A 6,283-nucleotide genomic window follows, 5' to 3' on the forward strand; every position below is an offset into this window, starting at 1 on the left:
AGACTTTGTGTCACAGCTCCGACTGTTAATTTCCCATTTTCTCCTAATTCCCTTTGATAACGACACAACTGGTTTTCATGAAGACCTGCAGCATAAGAAACCCAGCTTTGCACCCACTAGTTGCCAGATTGTTGGTTTTGCCAGTGTGGTAATTAATGCTTCCCGGCCACTTAGGATTGTGTGTCCTAAGTTTTGCTTCAGTACTGAGATTTATCCGTGAAACCCAGTCTCCCCGTGTCAAGATAAATTCTGCCTGTCTCCTGCCTTCCTGCTCTCCCTCCTGTTTGCCGTTCAGTGCTCACACCCACGTCTGCATCCTAACTAAATCTCCATTCCTGTGTCCTGCGCTTGGGTTCGCCTCATTCGTTGCAACACCTTGTGCAGAACATCCTAAAGTTTAACTTGCAGTTTAAGTCGGCGGTGAGGAAGGTAAATGCAACGTTAGCATTCATTTCAAGAGGTCTAAAATACAAGAGCAGGGATGTGATGCTGAGGCTTTATAAGGCACTGGTGAGGCTTCACCTTGAGTGTTGTGAGCAGTTTTGGGCTCCTTATCTTAGAAGAGATGTGCTGGCATTAGAATAGGTCTAGAAGAGGTTCACAAGGATAATCCCAGGAATGAAAGGGGCTATCATATGAGGAATGTTTGATGGCTCTGGGTCTGTAGTACTCATCGGAATTTAGAAGGATGAGGGGGATCTTATTGAAGTCTTTCAAATGTCGTTGTGGGAGATTTTAATTTCCCAAATATTGATTGGCATCTCCCTAGAGCAAGGGGTTTAGATGGGGTGCAGTTTGTTAGGTGTGTTCAGGAAGGTTTCTTGACACAATATGTAGATAAGACTACAAGAGGAAAGGCTGTACTTGGTCTGGTATTGGGAAATGAACCTAGTCAGGTGTCAGAACTATCAGTGAGAGAGCATTTTGGAGATAGTGATCACAATTCTGTCTCCTTTACCATAGCATTGGAGAGGGATAGGAACAGACAAGTTAGGGAAGCACTTAATTGGAGTAAGCGGAAATATGAAGCTATCAGGCAGGAACTTGGAAGCATAAATTGGGAACAGATGTTCTCAGGGAAATGTACAGCAGAAATGTGGCAAATGTTCAGGGGATATTTACGTGGTGTTCTGCATAGGTACGTTCCAATGAGACAGGGAAAGGATGGTAGGGTACAGGAACCGTGGTGTACAAAGGCTGTTGTAAATCTAGTCAAGAAGAAAAGAGGAGCTGATGAAAGGTTCAAAAAACCTCTGATAGAGATCTAGAAGAATATAAGGCTAGCAGGAAGGAGCTTAAGAAAGAAATTAGGAGAGCCAGAAAGGGCCATGAAAAGGTCTTGGCGGACAGGATTAAGGAAAACCCCAAGGAATTCTACAAGTATGTGAAGAGCAAGAGGATAAGATGTGAGAGAATAGGACCAATAAAGTGTGACAGCTTAAAAGTGTGTATGGAACCGGAGGAGATAGCAGAGATACTTAATAATTACGTTGCTTCACTACAGAAAAGGATCTTGGCAATTGTAGGGATAACTTACAGTGGATTGGAAAGCTTGAGCATATAAACATTAAGAAAGAGGATGTGCTGGAGCGTTTGGAAAGCACCAAGTTGGATAAGTCACCAGGACCAGATGAGATGTACCCAGGCTACTGTGGGAGGTGAGGGAGGAGATTGCTGAGCCTCTGGCAAAGAGCTTTGAATCATTAAGGGGGACGAGAGAGGTTCTCGATGACTGGATTGCAGATGTTATTCCCTTATTCAAGAAAGGGAATAGATATAGCCCAGGAAATTATAGACCAGTGAGTCATACCTCAGCCCAGTTGATTGTAAGTTGATGGAAAAGATCCCTAGTGGATTTATAAACATTTGGAGAGGCATAATATGTTTAGGAATAGTCAGCATGGATTTGTCAAAGGCAGGTCATGCCTTATGAGCCTGATTGATTTTTTGAGGATGTGACTAAACACATTGATGAAGGTAGAGCAGTAGATGTACTGTATATGGATTTCAGCAAGGCATTTGACAAGGTACCCCGTGCAAGGCTTATTGAGAAAGTAAGGAGGCATGGGATCCAAGGGGACATTGCCTTATGGATCCAGAATTGGCTTTCTCACAGAAGGCAAAGAGTGGTTGTAGGCGGGTCATATTCTGTATGGAGGTCGGTGACCAGTGGTGTGTCTCAGGGGTCAGTTCTGGGACCCTTACCCTTAATGATTTTTATAAATGGCCTGGATGAGGAAGTGGAGGGATGGGTTCGTAAGTTTGCTGATGACACAAAAGTTGGGGGTGTTGTGAATAGTGTGGAGGGCTGTCACAGGTTACAATGGGACATTGATAGGATGCAAAACTGGGCTGAGAAGTGGCAGATGGAGTTCAACCCAGATAAGTGTGAGGTGGTTCATTTTGGTAGGTCAAATATGATGGCAGAACATAGTATTAATGGTAAGACTCTTGGCAGTGTGGAGCATCAGAGGGATCTTGGAGTCCAAGTCCATAGGACACTTAAAGCTGCTATGCAGGTTGTCTCTGTGGTTAAGAAGGTGTACGGTGCATTGGTGTTCATCAACTGTGGGATTGAGTTTAAGAGCTGAAAGGTAATATTACAGCTATATAGGCACGTGGCTATTTGGTTAAGGTGTTCGTCTAGTGATCTGAAGGTCGCTTGTTCGAGCCTTGGCTGAGGCAATGTGTTGTGTCCTTGAGCAAGGCACTTAACCACACATTGCTCTGTGACGACACTGGTGCCAAGCTGTATGGGTCCTAATGCCCTTCCCTTGGACAACATCGGTGGCGTGGAGCAGGGAGACTTGCAGCATGGGCAACTGCCGGTCTTCCATACAACCTTGCCCAGGCCTGCGCCCTGGAAACTTTCCAAGGTGCAAATCCATGGTCTCATGAGACTAACGGATGCCTACATATAGGACCCTAGTCAGACCCTACTTGGAGTACTGCGCTCAGCTCTGGTCGCCTTACTACAGGAAGGATGTGGAAACCATAGAAAGGGTGCAGACGAGATTTACAAGGATGTTGCCTGGATTGGGGAGTGTGCCTTATGAGAATAGATTGAGTGAACTCAGCCTTTTTTCCTTGGAGCGATGGAGAATGAGAGGTGATCTGGTAGAGGTGTATAAGATGATGAGAGGCATTGATTGTGTGAATAGTCAGAGGCTTTTCCCCAGGGTTGCAATGGCTAACGAGAGGGCACAGTTTTAAGGTGGTTGGAAGTAGGTACGGAGGAGATGTCAAGGGTAAGTTTTTTACGCAGAGAGTGGTCAGTGCGTGGAATGGGCTGCCAGTGATGGTGGTGGAGGCAGATACAATAGGGTCTTTTAAGAGGTCCTGGACAGGTACATGGAGCTTAGAAAAATAGAGGGCTATGGGTAACCCATGGTAATTTCTAAAGTAAGTACATGTTTGCACAGCATTGTGAGCCAAAGGGTTTTCTATGTTTCTAATGTTGAAAGGCATAGACCGAGTAGATGTGGAAAGGATGTTTCCCATGGTGGGGGAGTGTAGGACAAGAGGGCACAGCCTCAGCATAGAGGGGCGTCCTTTCAAAACAGAGACAAGGAGAAATTTCTTTAGTCAGAGGGTGGTGAATTTGTGGAATTTGTTGCCATTTGTAGCTGTGGAGGCCAGGTCGTTGGATGTATTTAAGGCAGAGATTGATAGGTTCTTAATTGGACATGGCATCAAAGGTTATGGGGAGAAGGCTGGAAATGGGATTGAGGAGGAGAAAAAAGGATCAGCCATGATTGAATGGCGGAGCAGATTCGATGGGCCAAATGGACTAATTTTGCTCCTATGTCTTATGGTGTTATGATTTGACCCATAGTGGAACCATGATTCTGTGGTAAACCATATATGTGTTGTAACTGGGTTAACAGTCTGGACACGCCCCTCTGCTGACTGCCCCTGTGGCTCCTCCCACAGACCGCTGAATAAAGGTGATTTCACCTTGCCCCTCCCCCTCAGTCTGAGGGCAGACGCTCAGCACGGAAGTCATATTGTACAGCGAATAAAAGCCTTTCAGCATTTATCCTACTTCAGTCTTTTGGAGTTATTGAAGGTGCTTCAGATTCAATGAAACCCGGGGTGAGATCGATTGAAGGTCGGTGACTTGGAGAAACCGTGAGCTCCAACTTGTGCACTTTAGACTGTTTCATTAAAATGGGCCCTTTTTTTTGTTCTTTCCTTTACTAATTCTTTAGCCAAATTAAGAACCATAAAGATAATCTTTTAATTGTACGTGGTGTACTGTCTGTTACTTCGTGGCACTAATTTGTAACAGGGTAACGAATTATGCAGCATCCACACAAACAGGCGTTCGGGATGGGAGCACCTCAATCTCACGAGTTTGGCGGGGTCAAAGGTGTCTTCCCTGGACCTGCGCAGCCAAGGAAGCCAGGGGGTTTCATACACAACACTGAGATTTATTTTCTTCTGAAATTCACAGTAAATACAAAAAAAATCACATACAACCCAGATGGACAAACCAATGCGCAAAAGACAACAAGCTGCAAATACAAAAAAAAAGATATTTAATAAATATCAAGAACATGAGATGAAGAGTCTTTGAAGGTGTGTCCAAAGGTTGTGGAATTGGTTGTGAGTGAAGTTATCCCCTCTGGTTCAAGATCCTGATGGCTGAGGGGTAATAACTATTCCTGGACCTGGTGCTGTGGGTCCTGAGGCTCTTGTACCTTTTACCTGATGGCTGCAGTGAGAAGAGAGCATGGATGTTGCTTCACTGTGACAGGGCTCCTTGCACATCTGCTCAGTTGGAGGTAGGACGTTACCTGTGATGGCCATATCCACTGATTTTTGTAGGGTTTCCATTCAATGGCATTTCGTGTTCCCAAGCCAGGCTGTAATGGAACCGGTCAATATAATCTCTACCACACGACGTCTATAGAAGTTTGTCAGTTTTAGATTATATATAAAAATATTCAATCAACTTTTTTTTTCCCCCAAGCCTGAGACAAGGAAGCAAGGAAGTGAGGTCCCTCCAGAGCCCGGCTAGCTCACTCAGTAGAGCATGAGACTCTTAATCTCAGGGTCGTGGGTTTGAGCCCCACATTGGGTGAAGCTCTCTTTAACTTCCTTCTGCCCCGGGGAAAATTCTCAGCGTTTCTTCCCTCCACCTCTTTTTACAGGCTATCTCCCCTCTATCTATCTTTCCAGATAAAAGGTCTTGACAGAGAACATCAACCGTCAAATAAGACATAGTGAGTTAATTATCATGATATACTTCCTTGAGATTCATTTACTTGCAGGCATTAACAGGAAACACAGAAACTCAGACACACACACACAGATACACACAGACATTCTCACACACACACACACACACACACACACAGACACAGCACACAAACAGACACAAACACAACACCTGTACAAACACATGCACAGTCACACACAGACACACATACAGACACACACACCGATACACACACTCACGTACACACACACACAAAAACAGAGAGAGAGACACACACGCACCCACATACAAAATACACACACATTAACCCAGACATAAGCACATACACACACACTCACTCATAGACACACAGACACATACAAACACACAGGCACACACCAATAGACAGTCGTACAGACACAAGCACACAGACAGACACAAAAACAACACCCACAACACACCCACACAAACACACACACCCCGACACACAGAACAACACATGCACACACGGGTAACACATACACACCAACAAACAGAGCAACACACGCACACACACAGGCACACACAAACACATAAACACACATATACATACACAGGCACTGACACACACAGAGCAATACACGTACACACAGGCACACACATACACAGACACATACACACAAACCCAGACACATAAGCACATACACACAGACATCCACACACTAACAGATTCACACAAACACTTACAAACACACAGACACTTGCCCACAGACAGACTCACAGACACAAGCACACAGACGCCAACACAGAGCAACACAGTTCACACAGACACACACTCAAAAACAGACACATACAGATACACACAGACACATACAAACACCCAGACACACACCCAAAGGTATACCCACACAGACAGACTCACAGAAACAAGCACACAGACACAAACACAAAAACACACACATACATGCGCGCACATGCACACACACACACACACACACACACACACTCACAGAGAGACAGAGAGAGGGAAACACACACACGCCCACAGAGAGAGAGACACACAGACACACACACACACACACACACGCCGCCAATTCCAGG

At 45.1% G+C, this 6,283-nt stretch overlaps 1 non-coding gene across 1 annotated transcript; it reads left to right on the top strand.

The window, feature by feature from the left end:
• Positions 1 to 5,013: 5,013 nt before the first annotated feature.
• trnak-cuu (transfer RNA lysine (anticodon CUU)) lies at positions 5,014 to 5,086 on the top strand. Its single transcript has one exon. It is a non-coding gene; the product is annotated as a tRNA-Lys (tRNA).
• The last annotated feature ends 1,197 nt before the right edge of the window (positions 5,087 to 6,283 follow it).

Source organism: Mobula hypostoma, chromosome 5 (genome assembly GCF_963921235.1).
Source record: "Mobula hypostoma chromosome 5, sMobHyp1.1, whole genome shotgun sequence".
In the NCBI taxonomy this organism is placed as follows: domain Eukaryota; kingdom Metazoa; phylum Chordata; class Chondrichthyes; order Myliobatiformes; family Myliobatidae; genus Mobula; species Mobula hypostoma.